Genomic DNA, 19316 nt, shown 5'->3' with positions numbered 1-19316 from the left:
CCTCCCCGTTAAACTTGGAACACTGAGGAGTACACTTGAACTGGTTTGCATGGCAAGCACAAATCTTAGTGTGGGGTGAGTTCTCATTGGTCTTTCTGACTTAAACTGAAGTCTCACTCAATATTGCCTGTTAGGGTAATTTGGGAACAGAGGAAAAATGGTGAAGACAAGTAAGAACAGCATTAAGAAATAAACTCAAGCCTTTGAAAATGTTGAATAAATGTATCTATGTAGCTTTTAAAACAACTTATGGACGTCTCTCAAGACTGGTGAAATGATATTATTCCTCCATTTTCCCCCATAACTTTATTTCTTTGTCTAACCAGGAATAATTCAGTACAGCTGAAATTTGGGAGCTGAATTGAAATGCAATGGGGACTAATCCCAGTAAAGTTACTTGCCTCATGCCAGCTATTGACTTCAGTACAATAAGTAATTTTAATTGCATCATGAATGTCTGAAACACCTTCTATTCAACAGACCTCTTGGAAAAGTGAAGGCTTCTTGTTGAGTTAAATCCTTTTTATTTCTTTCTTTTTTTACAGTGTGTGAGGACCTAAAAAGAACTTAATCATCAAACTCCAGACTAAAGCAAGAGGACTGGAAAACATGCAACGCTTTATAATTAATTTTCAGTCCCCATGGGAAAATGAACTAATGTCATTAAAACCTGAAAGAAAAGTAACTATATTTTGCATATCACAACATGGACACCTTCAGAAGTGCAAGTTTGGCATTCTCATACTTGTTGAAACAAAGAAAAAATCTAAATTTATACTTGCAACTGTATTATTTTTTCTCAATTGTTTCAGACCTTTCATCTATTGTATCATGAACTTTTTTACAGAGAAAAACAAACAATCCAATAATAAAATTTGTGTAATTTCATGGATTTAACTTCCTGTCTTGTGAAGTGGTCAAAAAGAGCATGTTTATTCTATTTTCACTACAGAACATTTTGGCAAAAACTTAATTGTGAAATAACTTGACATTTCACTTACCAGTGTAAAGAAGAATGAAGAGGGGCAAAGAAGAATTCCCACCTGGAAACATTTTCTTTGATGCTGCCATTATTTTGTGGCAACCAGCAGCTATTCAAAATCTTCCTCAGTTACAAAAGAAAAGTATATTTGCACGATTATAATATATGTTATGTTATGTTATGTAATTTTTTACAGTATGGTTTGTTTACATGCAACTTTGAGGTAACAGCTCACAGTCATCCTAAAACATTTGTTTGATGAATCATCTAAAACTGCTCCTAATCTGCATGAGATATAGGCTTTAGAAACTGAAAACAACTTCAGAAAATCACCAGTTCTGAAGATCTTTGCAGCATCAGGATCAAAGCAAAAGTGTCCCTGGAATTCCTTCTCAGCAGAAGATAGTGTTTCAGGAAATCATCACTGGGTCAAAAACATGTATGGTACATTGATGTACAACATCCCTGAACAGTGTGTCTGTATCACATTAAATTCCACACTAGCCAGTGTAATGTGTCTGATGTATAGGCTTGACTACGCCTCTGCACAGTTAAAATAGATTTATAGATCAGTGTTTTCCTTATGTGTCAGGACAGCTGTTGAAAAAAAGTACCCCATAATACCAGGAAGTGGGAAAAATCTGGGAATGTGCATGTAAGGATAGAAACCCCTAGTAAACACTGAAACTGAAAGACTGTGGAGCAGTTATTAAGCCCATTAAAGCTGACAGGAGCAGTTCTGGCCATGAGAATTAATGCAATTCACATACAGACTTGGGTTCTCTGAAAAAGTTTGCATAAAACAAGAGCAAACCTGAAACCTTGTAAAAAAAAAAAAAAAAAAAAAAAGCCAAACTTGAACTGAACCAAGCCTTTTCCTGAGGGTTGGAAAAAATTTGATTAATTATTTAATTTTCACATTCCTCATCTTTTCCATTTTCAGCTTGGAGAAAAAGAGGACAAGAGAGCACTTTGTGGTATTTTTACTGGCCAGACTGAAGCTGAAGAGGTATTAGAGGTAATCTCATGAGAAAGTTTGACCTTGCAAGATTTCCGATTGATTTCCAAAGCCAAAAGATTCAGATACATTTGGATAGACTTTGAACAAACATCCAGACTTCAGCATGCCTGCCTGAAATGAAGATCCAAATGTTTTTATAGACCTTGCTTCTCCTCCTTGATGAGCACACATTTATGTTGTGTGCACATTTGGATGTGTTATTTGTGATACTTGGGAAAATACATGTACGTTCAAGTTCTTGTCAGAGGGATTTCAGGGTTGAAGTGCTAATTCATTACTCAAAATAAAAGTTGATATGAAACATAAGTGCTAAGTACTCCAAAAAGTACATTGTGAAAAAATAGTTGAGCTATATGCAGTCTTCAGTCTCATTAGGAAGTGAGAAAGAGATGGAATGGAAAAAATTAACTTGTCAGCATAGCCATATATAATTTTCAAAGAGCTCAATGTGAGCACAAGATGTTGCACTGACCATTGAAATAAATCAAAAAGCTGTGAATTGTTTCAGAGATTTATTGATTTAATTACCAGTCATAACACAATGTGTTTGTTCTAAAGTAATCCTACAAAAAAAAGGAAAAACATGTATTTATGCAGCTCTTGAACTGAGAAGCAGATCCTTTGAAACGAGTGAGTTACAGACAATGTGTAAATCTCTCATTTACTATGCAAAGCTTTAAAAAACGTTCTATAGAGAAGCATAGCATCAACAGAGCATGCTAAATATTAGAGATTCCAATTGAGATCTTTTTGAACTCAGAGTAGCTGAAGATTTCTCTGCGATCTCAGTCATCACTGAAACCTGAAACAGGAAAGGAGCACTCTGACCAGGAAGATGATTTAGCATGGAAAATCACTGGCGCTTTTTAGTTTTACATGCAGACAGCACCTAAAAATAACTACCCTGAAACACTTGTACCAAAGGAGCAGGAGCCTGAAGAAAATTACCTGATACTTCTGTCTGAATATTTTCCAGCATTTCAGTATTTGAATATCCTGATTCATTACAGCCAAGCACAAACTAAAATCTGCCGAGGCAGTTCACAGGCTGAAGGATAGTGTGAAAGGGCTGTCCTGGGACAGGTCTGCATAGATATGGAAGCCAGTACACCAGAGGAGTATGGGAAACAGGAGCAAACAAACTGACATTTAATTATGGATAGGGAGCAAAAAGGGCAAATATACACAGCATAATGCAAGAGAAGTCACAATGATTAAATTCACTGTCATGATGGATCCTTTTGCCGAGGTCAGATTTTTCTTGTCAGGACATTCTGCTGAAAAACCTTTGTTGGACTGAAGAACCTTGTTCTTCAGGTGTGGGATAGACCTTTTTGCCATAACAGCACAACACAGTTTATACACTTATTTGAACAATATTGTAATCCAGAAATTTCAAAGGTTTTGATTTTCAGGGACTTAGTTCTTCCAAAATGGGGCCAGAGTAAACTTGTGTGTGTTCAAAGTGAGCAATCAGGGTACAAGGCACTATGAAATGGAAAGTGAAGTAAGTGAAATCAACTTAGTGTTTTAGACTAAAAAGCATCTCCTCCTATAAGGAATTGAGAACAACACAAGGGTTCCCTTCTAGTTCACTTTTAGTCCATTTTCCACTTTCAGGGAGATTAAATTAAACATAAATTAATATTATTTCTTTGGGAAAAATTTTTATTTTCCAGGCTGTCAACTAGCAAAATTCACCTCTAAACTAAATCTCTGGGATTTAATTTGGACTTGATTTTTGTTGGTCATTAAGGAGTAAAAGTTAGTAACGTCTAAAATAGTACAACCTACATCTCTTTCAGAGCTGGAATAAACAAAAATTTTAAAGTTTTATGAGTGACCGATCTATAGTCAACAGTGTTTCAGAGGGATTTCTAGAAACATCAAAAGAATAAAACATCCAAATATAACACCATTCCACTTTGGTGGCTAAGAGTTAATAAAGTTAAAACCTCTTCCAAAATCTGTCATGTAACTCCATATCATAACTCTTGTTACACTAAGGTTCATTGCCAAGAATTCATAGTAGTAGAAGCAGCAAATGAAAAATGGCCAGAAAGAGCTCAGTTTTGTTAGGCAACACAGTCCAGGTACAAGATTTTGGCTTCTGTGAAAGAAGGGGAGGTAGCCAAAACTACTTGAGTGTAACAGCCTCCTGATATTATACAATTATGTAACAATGAGTCTAGTCATTAATATCCATTTTAGCTGTCTCAAAGTCCTGAGCAGTCCAATGCCATAACCTCTCCCAAAGTGCATCAAGTCAATAGCCCAAAGAGGTTCCCAAGACCTAAGCAAGAAAAATAATAATGATAGCTGAGAATAAACACCTTTGTTCAGTAAAATTAATCATTGCAATGCTAGAGTCTGTGACCAGGTCACTGCCTTAAAGGCAGGTCTTGATGTGGCAGCTGAGCAACCATGATGAAAAAGCTCATATGCAGAGGGCATGAAGCTGTTCCTTCCTAGCTCATAACTAGGCCAAGGGAGGAAGACCTTATGAGTGAAAATCTGAGCTGGATCTGGCCAGCATGTCAGTGGTGTAGGCAGGAACACTTCTATGGCTGTAAGATACTGCCATTATCTAGGGCTTGTGTTCCCTAACTGGCAGGGGAAGAGATGAGAAGGCAAAGACAATATACGTAAAATGGATGAAGCAGCAGAGGCTAACTGACAGCACTGACCCAAAAACTGAACTTCCCTTGCTGGGAAGAGATGCAGTTAGAGGGAACCCCTTGCACTGTAGCTCAGTGTAGGCAGAGCTGACCACCCACACTCTCTGCTGCAGCCATTTGAGGCTTGAGGCCTCAAAAACATATCTGCAGAGCTGGAGGGAGGAGACTGTCTAGTTTCTATAAAGTCCCTATAAAATTTGTCACTGATTTCCACAGGTTAGGCATGTAAACATTAGGTTAGGCACCTAAACATTAGGTTAGGCACCTAATACCTTTCATGGACATGGCCCCTTATCCTTACAAAAATAAGATGACTTGGATTCCTTATTAAAAATTCCAAAGAGAGATTCCTCACAGTCACTGCTAACACTTTTAAAAGTAGCAAGGGCTCCCATGTGACGTGCAGGTCAGAGGCAGGTTGCAAAAGCTACAACTCTTCTGAACGTCAGTCGTGGTGGATGAGCCCAGTGCGAGTTAGATGAGAGTATATGAGAAGTACAAATTGAACAGGATTTAGCAGGTATGCTGAAATTCCAGCCTTGCATTTGCTGGATCAGTGCAGGAAGGCAGTTATGGAGTTTTTTGTCTGTCCCCAGATGGAGAAGCTTGCCGGGGAGGTGAAATTAAGCATTTTCCACAATAGTATTCCTTTTGCAGGGGCTGGGCAGATGAAAGCATACAGGGGACTAAGGAAGAAGCAGAATTGGTGATCAAGGCTCTCGTCTTCATCAGATCACAGGCAGAAGCTGACAGTTTGATAGGCCAATATATTTGACAGATAGGGTGAGGCTAAATGTGAAGGATCTTAAAGGCAAAGGTAAGTTGCTTGTGTTCAAAAATGCAAAACCACTGCAAGGACACAAGGAGAGTGGTGATGCAGTCAAAGCAATGAGCTGGGAACAGGGTTCTAATTCAGCTATTTTAGATGGAAGTGAAGGCAGTAATAGTGCTGGAACATGGCTGGAGACCAGATTATTACAGACAAAAGACAAAAAAGATGCGATGCTGCTATGAGCCTTAGCTGGCTGCTGCAAGAAAGGATGAATCTGTGAGCTGTTATGTAAGAGGAGGCAAATTGACATGGCTCATACAGTGACTGAAAGAGGGAGGAGAATCTAAAATTTTCCCTGATCATGGGCTAGAAGAAGTATGAGGTTAAGAATAATGAAAACAACTGGGAAAAATTTACCATAGATTTAGTTTTATACATTAATGATTGTCAGAGATGTGGAAGTGAACTGTTAGAATGAGGATTACAAAGAGGAAGAGAGAGAGAGAGACTTGCAGATGTAAATTTTTAGGAGACAGGCATCTACACATGGGATAGAGATAAGATCTTTAAAGAAATCTTTTTGCCTCCCCAACATCTCCTGTTGTCTAGGCAGCTGGAAAAGTCATGGGCATCACCAAGTATTTGCTTACTAAAAGCATAATTTGCTAAATTTTGTTAAGTTTTTCTCACTTCTACAACAGGCTGTGTGTTGGTTACATGGCAAATTGACTCCAGGTTTTAATACCACCAAAGAGTATCAACAACATTCTCACAGATTTTTTCTGAGAAACCTCACAGAAACTATTTGAAGAGATAGTAGTAATTATTTCTTCCTACAAAAAAAATTCTTGACAATGTCTAAAAATCAGAGTGATGGCTGGAGTGCTGAGACTGACAAACAGAATATCTTTCCAACCTTTTTGTCTTAAGAGAAAAAGAAAAGAGGCAAATCTTTGTATACCTGAAATAATTATTAAGAGTTTTTATTAGGAAGACTCCAAACTTGTTCAGCTTCTTTTATAGCAAACATGTCTGGTGGGTTGAGGTAGAGAAAGAAAAATTATGCATACTTTTTATACAGTCTGGTTGGATAGCTGGCAAGTGCACCTGTAGGGCATATGTGAATGTATAAACCCACACATGTTCACTTAAAAGGACACCGTCAGCTTGCTTCAGAGTTTTTGTTTGTTCTTTAATCTGCATTAATGCCCTCTTAGAAGCTTAAAACCTATTATTTATTTCCCTATTGATTTCCTTCTTCTCTTTCCCCTTGTCAAACCCTTTCTGTGTGTGTTTGTTTTGCTTTGTTTTGAGTGGAGATAAAATTAACACAGCTGGTCTTATTTAACAACCCAAACAACTCCAATTTGTACCACACTTTATCAGGGCAGTGAGAGCAAGGACAAGAGCGTCAGCAGGCAGAACGCTGGGTGGGCACACCAGGGGAGTTCTGCTTCATGGTGCTGTACTTAGGCTGCCCTTGGAGAGGGCACCAAGGCAATGCAGCTCCTGTTTTGTCACCTGGACCTGTGAGAGATGACAGACACATTAAAGAGGTTCAGTTCCCCTAAAAATGTGAATAGCCTCTTGCTGCTCCTTCTTGAACAAAATGAACTAAAAACCAGCAGCGGCCTTTGTCTTAGTCTGTGCAGTTGGGTTAACACTAATCCCATTGTGTAAAGGGACGTGGTGTAAGCGCTGCTAAGTTTGAGCACTTCTGTTTTCAATTCTTGCTGCTGTTATGGGCATGGGTCTGTTTGCAGTGATGCAGAGCTCCATGAAGAGCCCTGGGGTACTTGCCATCACCTCGGGGTGCTGCAGGCAGCAGCACACCGTAAGAGGCAGCCAGTAAAAGTCCCTTGCTCCTTACCCTCTCCATATGTGGGGCAAAAAGGGTGCAAAGAAGAGCTTGCCAGAAAAGTGGTGATGGCAGTGAGTCATTCAGAGTACTGGGCTTTCCAGGTAGATTGAAGTGGGGAGAAAGAAAAGAGCAGAGAAGCAGGTAAAGGAGAGTTTCCTAGTCAATCCGCTCTGAAATAGGTCTGTGCTGCGGCCTACAGCTACCTTTGGAGATTTATCTGTGGTCATTGCTCACTTGGACATTGCTGTAGGATCTGTTGCAGAACAGATTAATTTAGCTGCTGACTCTCATTTTAAGGTATTTGATCAAGTGAGGAGACTGGAAAGAAAGCAGCCGATGTTCAAGGATCAAATAATATTTCTGTCTTCATCTTTGCAGCTTTGTCAAAATCCAGTAACTCCCCTTTAAATTTCCTTGTGGATGAAAGAGTTTTGTGATTTCACTAAGCTTTCACTCTAAAGGCAGGAGCATTGCCTTTGACAGGTTGCTTAACACTGAATGAAGGCAAGCAGGATGGGTACTGGCCCTGTGCTGGTGCTCTCTCTGATGGTGTGTTTGGACCAGTTCACAAATGAACCCTTGCAAGCAAAGAGTGCAGGAAGGTCTCATTGAACAAAGTACTTAGCTATAGCACAAAAAAGAAGCTGTGCAAGAGATCCCAATCTGGTGTTTCATCCATTTTTGAGATTTCAGAGGACTGTTGTCCTTTGGAACATGACTCTCCAAAGGTTGCAATAAAAAGCCAGATTTGGATCTCAGCAATTGCTACAAAAGCAGAGCGAAATAGCTGGGTGAAAAGAGAAACTCACACCCAGTCTATTACTGGATTAAGTGTTTTATGTTCCTACTCGGTTTTCAGCTTGTCCTATGATCAGAAAACCCAAAAATTCCACTGATTGCACCAACCCTTAAGCCATTAATTGATAACACAGGTTTTCCTGCTCCTTTCACCTGCTACTGAAGGATAATACACGAAGGCAAAGAAAACACTCCAAAAATGAAGAAAACACTCTAAAAATGCCGAGATGAAAAGCGATCCTCACAAAGAGGTCAGACGTGGCTGTTTTGTCCTCTGCTGAGTCGCTCCAGCAGGGTTTTCCCTCCCGGAGCGGTGGGATGCCAGTCCAGGGCTGCCTTCTGCCACCTCCTGCCCCTTCGCAGAACTGCGAGCCGGGCGAGCGGCTCAGCTCAGGCACAGGTCTTTGCTCTGTGGCAGCAGGGCCTGGGCTTTTGCTCAAGGTTAGATGATCTGATCGTAGCCATACATCAGGAAACAGTCGGAAATAACCTGTTTACAGTAGTAATTATGCTTTATGGGAGCTCTGAAGCGCTTTTAGGCAACCCAGTCTGAACATATGCGTTAAAAGAATAGCTCACAAATATAAGAAAATGGGTTTTTTTCTCTGAGGTTTTTTCACCTAGACCTTGTGGTGCTAGCTGTCCCCACTCCTGTAGAGGAAGGAGGTTCATCCATCCCAATGAAGTTAGAAGCCCAGCATTTTTGCAAGACAACCAAGAGGGCATTCAAAGAAGAAAACAAGAAACCACTTACTTTCACAGTGTTAGTAAATGGCTGCACACTCCTGTAGATGCTCAGATGCTTTGCTTCCTCATAAAAAAATGAGCTTCCTTTGCCCCACTTTCTTTTAAACTTTCAGACGGAAAGACGACATTCAGTAAGGGGTAAGGCTACTAAATAGGTGCCTCCCAAGACTGCCCCAACCTCCGCACATATTAGTCCCTGTCAAAGCTGGGTGAGTTATGAATATTTGAAAATATTTTGCATAAATAAACAAGGCATTATTAATTTCTGCTGTATCCATCCACCATACTGCCAGCTATCTCACAGCACCCAGGTTTTGCATTGGCATTCTGCTGCATTTCTTTTCTTATCAATTAGTAAGTAATGTTTTCACCTTTTGAGGAAACCTCAGCTACAAGCTATATTTACACATATATTCTGTGAGGCATTTGCTGCTAGCATTTAAACAAATATAACAGTGACAGATACCAATTTATGTTCCTGCTATTTGGGTCTAAGATACAGCACTGCCTGAGAAGGAGAAGTTCAGTTATTTTCTGTTTTTTCCTCAGAGGCCAATTTATATTTTCTCGTATATTTTTCCTTAGCTCATATTGGCCCTGGATGTGTCTCTTTCTAGTCTCTTTACAAATATTTTCTCAGAAGTATAAGTTTAAAATGCCATTCACCTCTGACTTGGAGTTATAGACATGGAAATCCCTTCCCTGCCAATTTCTATGAACAACTTCTTCTAAAAGCTCAGATGACGGCTTTCCTGGCAAAATGCTGTTCTCATTTCCCTTCTTTTGTTACATTTTTGTCCTTCACAAAATAATTAATGCTTTCTGTTCAGCTTTCTCTTACCTTCCACCACTCTTTGTTTAATTTTTGACTTTGTAAACTTGTTTTGGAATAGATAGGTCTTTCTCTCAGCTCTTTCTAAAAACCTTGTGTACTACATTTTATGAATGGTTGCGACTTTTACAGACTACAGCTTATTTGTGTGTGATTTTGCAGTGCTAAGGTTTTCAATAAAATTCTTCTCACCACAGATGTTTAGCTAAGTAAAAAGCTGACCTTTTTTTCCAGTTCTTCTTGGGGTTACTTTTATGTGTTGTTAAGCACATCTAATTAACATGGGCACAATAATTTTGTCGTAGGAGTGGAGACAATAAAAGCTAAGTAAACCTTGATTAAGATCTCAAAATACAGAGAGGTCTTGGTTGGGTTTTTTTTTTTTTTTTTTTTTTTTTTTTTTTTTTTTTTTTTTTTTTTTTTGTCATCTTACTGTAGTTTGTTGGGGTTTTTTTTTTTTTTTTTTTTTTTTGTCATCTTACTGTAGTTTATTTTAACAGAAAACAATTTACTTGACCAAATCTTTCGGGGCATTCTTAATCTGTAAGCTTTGTTTCCTTGCTTATGAATACAAATACTTACTATATCAATTATTTGCTTCTGGTTTTTTATTTTTTTGGGTTTTTTTTGCTGTTGTTGTTATTGGGGTTTGGTTGTGTTTTTTTTTTTTTTGGTTTGGTTTGGTTTTTTTTTTTTTTGGTTTTTTTTTGGTTTTTTTTTTTTGTTTGTTTGTTTGTTGGGTTTTTTTGGGTTTTTTTTGTGATTAGGGGCAGTCTCTGCGCAGTTCTGAGAAAGATGTAGGGTTTATTGTACTTGCCCGCCCAAACAGCCCAGGTGTTACTCTGGAAAAATAGAGTTTAGTAAAAGAACATTTTTTTTGCTGCAGTGTACCTTTTCCTTCCTGTTTCTTCAGCAACTGTATGCATTACAGTACACACTATATTTTAATTAGTAATATTAGTAATTTAGTGATTAGCAATATTAGTAATATTAGTAATTAGTAATATGCCAGGCACCAACAGTTACACGTCGTTACACACAAGTTCTTATCGTCCCTTAAGGTGTGTTAGTACATAATGTGTAACGTGTATGTGAGCAAAGTCTCCAACACTACATGAGCTTCACATACCAGTCATTGTTATCTACAAAAATTATTTATTAACAGAATAAAGGAGGAGAAGGGCTGGGTGCAGCTTCAAATTGGGGTTTCTTTCACTTAACTTCCGGTTACATGATTCACAAACAGAGGGGTGTGAATGTGTATCTAAAGCTGTGTTTAATTTGTCTGCCTCTGTTCTCTGCTCATAGTTTGCTGTGTAGCAGAGCCCTTGTATAGCCCCCATCTCTCTTGATTTCCCCTGCCCTAAGTAGCCCACAATATTCTTCCTTCCCCTGATTTCCCCAGTATTTCCCTGTGATCGACACTGCCCTGTTCTCTCCCCTACTCCTGGTGCTGGAGCCGAGCATTTGGTCTGGAGAAGTGTTGGGATTGCAAAAGCTTGCTTTGAGTGCAGCAGTCAGGGTCAGTATTGCTTGGCCATGCCCCAAAAGACTTTCTGTAACCAGAGCTGGAGCCAAAGTAGTTATACCAATTTGGCAAATGTGGAGGATTCTTCTGTGCACCAAGTACACTGGGATTGCTCTTTAACTGCCTTTAAGTTTTCTCATGAAATCTGCAGTGACGCCCAAACAAGCCTAATGTGGTTAAGAACTCAGTCCAATGATCTCACATCCTCCACTGCAGTTGAAGGCTCATAAACACATTTTGTCTGTATTGGTATGTTGTCATAATTTGGGAGACACATTGCCTGGAAACACAATAGTTGGTTATGAAAGTCGAGTTTGATGCTGATAGATCACAGCCAGATGTTACATTCCAGTAATCAAAAATGAGTTATTGCAGGAACAAATAAAAAGTAGTGAAATGCTAATTTTATATAGCTCTTTTCTTTCCTTTTTCTTAAAAACATGATTTATTTTTGTCTTTAAAAGGAGGGACTACTCAGAGGAGACAATGGTGACTAGAAAACTACTAGGAGAAGAAATCCAAAGAACTATAGAATAAGTAGAACTAGGTGGGGAAGACTCCTCATGTTATTCATTAATTTAGGATATATCTGATTACAGAATGTATATCTGGTTACATGCAGGAAGCATAACAAAGCTCCAAGAAATGACCAATAGACTGTACAATCAACTGGTGCAGGAGTAAAGATGTATGTTTGAAGATATGGTAGATAAAATGTTTCACAGAAAATTCAGAATTTGCAGGTACCTGATGCATAAGGCAATCTCAAGGCTATTCTTCTAGATGAGTGGCAGAATAAATTACGAAATGCAAGAGCTCTTTTCTATCTAATCTCTATAAAGCATGTGATGGGATGTCAGGGGAATATCTGTTAAACTAGTGAAAATCGAGATCAACAGAAGTATTCTATGGTGAGTAAGGAGATGCTTAAAATAGAGATGTAACCAGATAGTGCTGAAAGGGAAGATGCTGTCATTGAAGGAAATTAGTTTATAGAGGAACAAAGGAGAAGCAGAGAAGGAGCAGACATGGGATCTTTATTTTTTAGTATTTTTCCTGTGGTGTGGAGAATGGGAGAACCCAATGGGAAATGATAGTGACACAAAGGGCTGAGAGATGATCGAGAATGAACAATCAAGATATAGAGAAAAAGCTGAATGGCCCGAAGCTTTGAGGATTAGAATGGGATGAATTTCTGCAAAATATAATGTCAAGTGTTTATCTTGGACAGTGATAAGAAAAAACCTTGTGTCATAAACCAGAAACTAATCTGGTGAAATCTGAGGATGGGACCTTGGGCATATCATTTACCAGGGTAAGTATGTACTATTGCTGTGATACAGACAAGAAAGTCAGCTATGGTCAGGAGAGCAATTACATGTAGAAAGAGGGATGGCTATTGCAGTTTTTCAGACCTCATCTAGAATTCCATATCCTTTGTGGGGCTCCCTTATTCAGGAAATGTGAACTCAAATTGAAGTGGTGCAGAGAGACGGCGTGAGGCTCGGCATCTTGTGAGGAGAAACTAGGAGATAGGCACCTTTTGGACAAAGCAGTTTTTCAGTTCATAAAGGTGTTACAGAAAGAAAACAACTATTTAAAATAAAATACGTAGTTGTAAGAAAAGGCACAAATCAAGTATAGAAATTTAAACTGGCCACATGCAAGAGTGGAATGTTTAGAATGGAAGTTAGAAGAACATTCCTAATGAGAATAAGAACAGGAGCAGACGAAGTGAAGAAAACAAACTGCCGAAATGGGAGATAATATAAAGGGATATAATATGATATCTGCACCAACAAGAGAACACTTTATGTGAGTCAAGAGTACTCCCTGAGCTCAAAGGCCAATTTCTTAAATTAAAAATTATGTTCTTATAGTTAATGAAATCATTGTAGTTGTGGCAGTGAAGTACAGTCTAGCTAAATGAGACTGGATGCTTATGTTCAGGTAAGGAGAGAGCATTAAGATCATCTATCCTGAAATTTAATGTAATACAGCCCACAGCATATTTTTGCTCCAGGCTCAATGCCTCTCTTTGATCTAAAGCACATCTTTTCAGAAAGGTATTCAGATTTAATTTAAGTGCTTCAAGTGAAGTAGAATCCACCACATTTAACAGCAACTTCTGTTGAAAGAGCAATGCAGATGGTTTGAGAAAAGAGCTTTTGACCTTCATGATTTTTTTTCTTTTTTTGCCATCGTTGACAGGCTTTATGTGGAAATACATCAGACAGATCGTTGTGGAAGATATTAAACTTCCTACATCTATTCTGATCTGATGAACTCCTTTTCAATATTTTCAGGAGTTAATGGCCTGTGGTATGTTTCTTCTGCTACTAAGACCAATTTCAAAATCAGTGAAGTTATTCCCGTTTAAACCAGGTAAAAATATGATCCTTTATGTATATGATTAACAGACTTCCTGGGATGAGTAAATATTCTCTAAGTAATCCAACAGAGTGGAAAATATCTTATCTATAAACTATGTATCTCATATCTATATGTTATATATAGCTATAGCAATATAGCTATACATCTTATCTCTGAGTAAAGCCAGCCATTTGGTTTATGGTATGATTTGTGTAACACACAAAATTTAAATTCTTGCACAGATAGAAAGCCTTTAGGGTAATACCTATTTTCTTTAATACTAACTTCTTAAATTTGACATATAATCTGAGATAACCCTTTAAATTCAGTCTAAAGTATTTGTCTCTAAAAAAAATATATTCTTGCCAACAAAAATACATCTCACCTGTTTTATGTACTTAGAATGGATCACCTTCAGGTTAGAAAACTAACTTTGAAGATTAAATTAAAGGGATCATGTTTAAAAAGTATGGAAAAGAAGTATCCTCATGACAGGGTGTTCTGGGTGGCTGTCACAGAAAAAATTTGGAGTAGTGCATGGGTAAGAATAAATCAAGCAACACAGCAGTACTCAGACGCAAACAGACATCTGATTTCTGTGTGATTGGGTGAAAGGACAGTAGAAAAAGACTTTCAGATCTGTGAATAAATTATGTAATGAAGAACTGTGGAACTCAAAACCCAAGAATAAAGCTAAATCCAAGCATAGTTAAATAGTGATTCGAGTCATGGTTTTCTCTTGCAACATTTTTGTTGGTGGTAGTATTTCCCTGACACCCATTCTAGAGATCTTGGGCTCCATGGAGCACAGTCCTGTGCACCCAGCAGTGTGTGCCCTGGGGGATGCTTGCACTGTGGCTGACATCTTTAGTAACAAGCTTATTGCATGTAACACTGTGGTTATGCCCTATTTTTAGTAACCAAAGACTCTTTCAAAAGCAAGATATCTTTGATGCCAGATTTTGACCTAAAACCAAAATCAAAATCCCTGTGTAATCAAAATCCTTGCATAAAAGTCCTTTATTCTAGGTATCGTCAGCACACTGTTAAGTATGTCTTTTGTAAGGATAGTTTGAATATGATTAATCTGTACTATGGTGCTATGAAAAGAAAGAAAATGTGTCCAAACTTTGCTTTTAGCTACAGCAGGCAGCACAGACATCTGGAGGTCAAGTATTTTTTGAGGTCTGACTTGGATTAGAGTCTGACCCCCATGCGCATGAATCATCACAAGGATTAATGACGTGTATAAAGTGTGTGTGCTTGTTAATCTCATCTATGGACATGACAAAGGAAGAAATTCTTCACTTTGAGGGAGTAAATGGTTTAGCAAAGAGAAGATACAAAGCCTAGCCTTAAGCTGATTACTTTTAGTTGTGAAGTTTTGTCCCTTTCCTTTTGGTATTCTCACCTCTGTTTTAAATGTTACCTATGAAAAAGATTCTATTTTAAATTAAAACTAGAGTTTCATCATTTGCATTTATTTTAGTTCACGCTTCCTATAAATTCAGCTGGCTTATGCCATGAATATAAACATCGTTGCTCAAGATTTGGCTTTGGCCAAATACCTTCAAAGGGGCAAGTAGTTCTTATAGTAACTCAGATAACATAAAATAAGGAGTATATTACCTGAATTTTCTCTTGAGTTTTTCCATCAGCTTTCTAACTGACAGAGATCTCTGCCATTCCAGCTACCAGGAATGATACTCTGAGGCAGAGTAGTTCCCTAAAGATCGTCTTGCCTGTCCTTGCAGAGAGGAATTTTAAATTTTCTGAGTCAGCTCTAAGACTACTCTATGCAGAGCTTTGAAATCCTTCATGGATGGCATCAATAAAAGGCTTGTCTTCAGATGCTCCTCCCTTGTGGTATTGTAGTGTTTGTCAGAGAATGAGTCAAGGGGGTCAGAGAGCAAGTGAGGAAGCACATCATGACCTACAAAACCCTGAGATGGTCTCTAAGGACTTCCACAGCTAAAAAAGCCCCAGGATTATTCCATCATGCATTTTTTTTTTCTTTCTATCTCAGTAGGTCTTGAGCACCTATTGTAGCACTGAAGAGACTCATCTTTATGCAACAGCCAGGACTGTCCCAGTTCCATGTGTTTGTCTGATCAGAGGGAGGTAATCCCAGATAATTTGTGAAAGATGAAAAAAAGAGGAACTATTTTTACAGTAGTGGTTAACATTTGAAGCTTAGTGCTGGATGGTTCTGAGATTCCTCTGAAAGGAAAGTTCACCACTCTCAGCTCTGATTACCGGCTTGGGAGGCCTGTGGTCCCTCAGCAAGGGCTCCTTAGCTTTTCTGAGGAGGAACAGGCTCTTTACAGCATCTTTCTTCAATGGCTTCAGAAGGAAATTAGTTTTTAGTGCAAATGTAAATTGCACATGTGCAAGTTATAATTCTGGATCATTGCCAGTAGGTAAAGTCTCTAACTCTGCTATTTGGTAGTTACTATAAAGTTTTCAGTAATACTCTTCAGTTCTCTTCCTGTCCTTTCAGCTACAGAAAAAACATTTGGAAAGAAAAGTCTTTTTATGTATACAGGGGATAAATGAATAGCACTTGGGGGAAAAAGATGAATGGAAATTGAAAGAAGAGTTTTTTGAACAAATGTTTATAGTCTGAAAATGACAGAATTTTCATATTCAAGTTTTGTAAAAAAACAGCACTCAGAGTAGAAATGAGAGTTTTGTCTGTGAGGGGATTAAACTGAAAAAGCAATACAACAATCTGAAGCAGAAAAGACCCCAGTGCCCACAAAGTGCTGCAGAGAAGCAGAGTTTAATGTCAGTGGGATTGTGAAGGTCAGTGAGCAGATGAGGGTTGATGGAAACTCCTCTCTGGACTATGAAAAGACCATACACATCTGGTAGAATACTCCCAGAGGATCTCTGAGTTCCAGGGGGTTCTGAAGCCTGTAGCTCACTTGCTATGCTGTGTTATTTTGATAGCATCAATTTGTCTACAGCAACTCTGGAATAATAAAGAAGCTCCCATTCAACTTTCAGATCATGGATGTTTTATCTCAAATGAAACTTAAGGAATTAATGTTGAAAGCTAAAGCATATTTACTTATATTCATTTTTAATTTTTAAAAATGTGTTTCATTTTTACTTACTTTGCCAAACTATGCCACACTGAAGGAGGGGATTGAGTGTCATATTATCCTGAAATAGAAGAAATGCACTTGTCAAAATAAATATCAAATCTGATTTTTGAGCAAAATTTCATGGCAGATATTATGGACTTCCTGTGTACTAATTCTAAACATTAGTGACCCCATTGTCTGCCCTCCTGTATTATATAGACTTCATATAAAGCATTAAGAATGCATCTTTTTAGGGAACAATATAATTATAGTTGCATAACTCATGTCTATAAAACAGCAACAGAATGACCTGGTTCTCATTTTCTAACTGGCAAGTATCTGGTTTTGTTTCACAAAATGACTGTATAGCTCTCTGGGTCTCATATCATTGGGATACTTCTTACCCATGGGTGAAGGGCAACGGAAAATTTCAAAGAGAAAGTGTCACATTTCTCTAACAGGTTTATTCTTTTTTCTTAGGAAAAGTATGGCAGGAGAACAGTTAGATATATTATTTCAAATTTGCACTCACAGTGACTTACCCTATAAACTTCTTTGATTTACATAGGCATAAACAAAATTAGAATTATTTTCTGGTGTTTAGACCTGAATATGAAATATGCATGTCTTCTCCGGGAAAAACCCTCCTAGATCAGCTCCCTCCTGCTTGAAAAAGAAGACAACATTCTGAAAATGCATGTGAAACCTTTTGATTCTTCTTTGACACAGGCTGTTCTCTGAATTTTTAAGGCATGTTTCTTCACAGCAATCTGTACTTTATGACACAGACATTTTCAAGATACGCTGAAAATGACAGGGGTCAAAAATAGCCCCCCTTATGTAAGTCACAGCTCCCATACATAGAGCCTATATAGCACAAACCTACAAGAAACCTTTTCAGTATGAGTTCTTTAGCAAGCATTTTTTTAATAAAGTTAGACTTAATAATATACTTTCTAATAATATACTATATCTACAGTCTAGATAATGAGGCCCTTACTGACACTGATTATTATTTAATCTGTGATGAATTAAATTTGAAACCACCAAAAGATTTTAAACTTGCAGACATACAGTTTAAATGAATCCTGAATAGGTGCTGGGAAATAGGAAATCCCTGACAAAACCTCTGACATAAAAGAAAAGCTTAGTTGGCCAAGTACAAAAATGAGCTAAATTATGTAAAGCAGCAGTAAACAAGAAGGTCTGTGGAGGCAGAGAGGGTGTGAAGAGAAATATGTGGGTTAGGTATGTGAGTTTATTCATACTTAAGGACTTTAATAATAGCCGAGTATCACTCAAAGCTTAAAGACACGTATTTCAGAGAGTTTTCAGATGAAAGGCTCAGAAGAAAACCAGTGGTGTATGGGAAGAGAAGGCTGTGCCCTTTGGGAGGCAGAGTGGATCACAAGCTGCTTGAGGTTTGTTTTCTGGAAGAGTTGTTACTTTAGGGGAAGTGAGAGTGTTAGAGACACTAGACCTTGCTAAAACAGGAACATATGAGTGTTGTTGGCGCCAGGCCATGGAGCGCCTGGCTAGGAGTTTAGCACAGAGCTGGATGAGGATTTTCTGGTGAAACTTTTGTCAGAATAGGAATTTTTTGTGATCTACATATCCCCATTTAAGCCCTCTCACTGGGGACAAGCTGTACATGGCTAATGTGAAAAGTGTGGTCACAGGGAAGGCATGACACACCTCTGACCAGCACCCTTATGGCCAACAAACTCACCTGGTCCACAGAAATGCCTGTGCCCTCTGAGGGCCTCTTTTGCTGTGAGGGATGTTATACATCCACACTGGATGTATGATCTCTAGGCCTCTGAGAGGACAGCATCAGGGTAAGCCAGCTATACATTTCGCAGCCCTGAGCTGAGGCTAACAGGGCAGACAATAGGATCTGCGTGCTCCTGTGTGCATGGACATGTCCTGGAAATCCAGGTTTGTTTTGATGATCAGGCCCCTGCCTCTTGCGAGCTGGGTTGTTCAGCAACTCAGTTTGTGCTATATCTTTTATATAGAGTTTGTGTATCTCTTGGCTGGAGTGCAGATGAACATAGTCATCATGAAAGAAATGTCTACATTGCTAATGGTTACAAGCACCTTTTATTTAAAAATGAAAGTAAAAGCCCTGGCAGGCAAGAAATCCATCCCATCCATTCACACCATATAGCTTTCTGGGTGGATTATATCTTGTTCTGAGGTGTAACTGGGGTGGGGCTGGGCTGAGAGAGCTGCTGAGCTGTAATCAGTCAGTGCCTCTGAAAGAACAGGCTTGCAGCTTTGGGCTACACACCTTGCTATGGCAGCTACACCGCTGTGGGTCAGGGCATATCCATCTCATGGCAAAACTTCTGCACACATGCCCACAGTGCAACACAACTGAGACCAGATCCTCATTTCCTGTTGCCTTTCCCCCCTACTTTTGGCATCACTTTAACAAAACAAAGAAGCTCTACAACCAAAAGATGCTCTTCCTTTAGACCACTTTAAGAGCAAAAAGTGCCTGCTGTGGAAGAGAGATGCTGTCCCATTGAAGAAACTCCAGCGTGGAATCCATCTCGTATGCCTTCAGATTCATGGATTCACCTTTTGGTTAGTGGCAAGAAGCAGGCAGTTCAAGGGCATAGTTCACCTG

This window comes from Pyrgilauda ruficollis, unplaced genomic scaffold (genome assembly GCF_017590135.1).
Source record: "Pyrgilauda ruficollis isolate IOZ18807 unplaced genomic scaffold, ASM1759013v1 scaffold19, whole genome shotgun sequence".
Taxonomy (NCBI): Eukaryota; Metazoa; Chordata; class Aves; order Passeriformes; family Passeridae; genus Pyrgilauda; species Pyrgilauda ruficollis.
The sequence above is the reverse complement of the archived record's forward strand: the minus strand, read 5'-3'. Positions refer to the sequence as shown.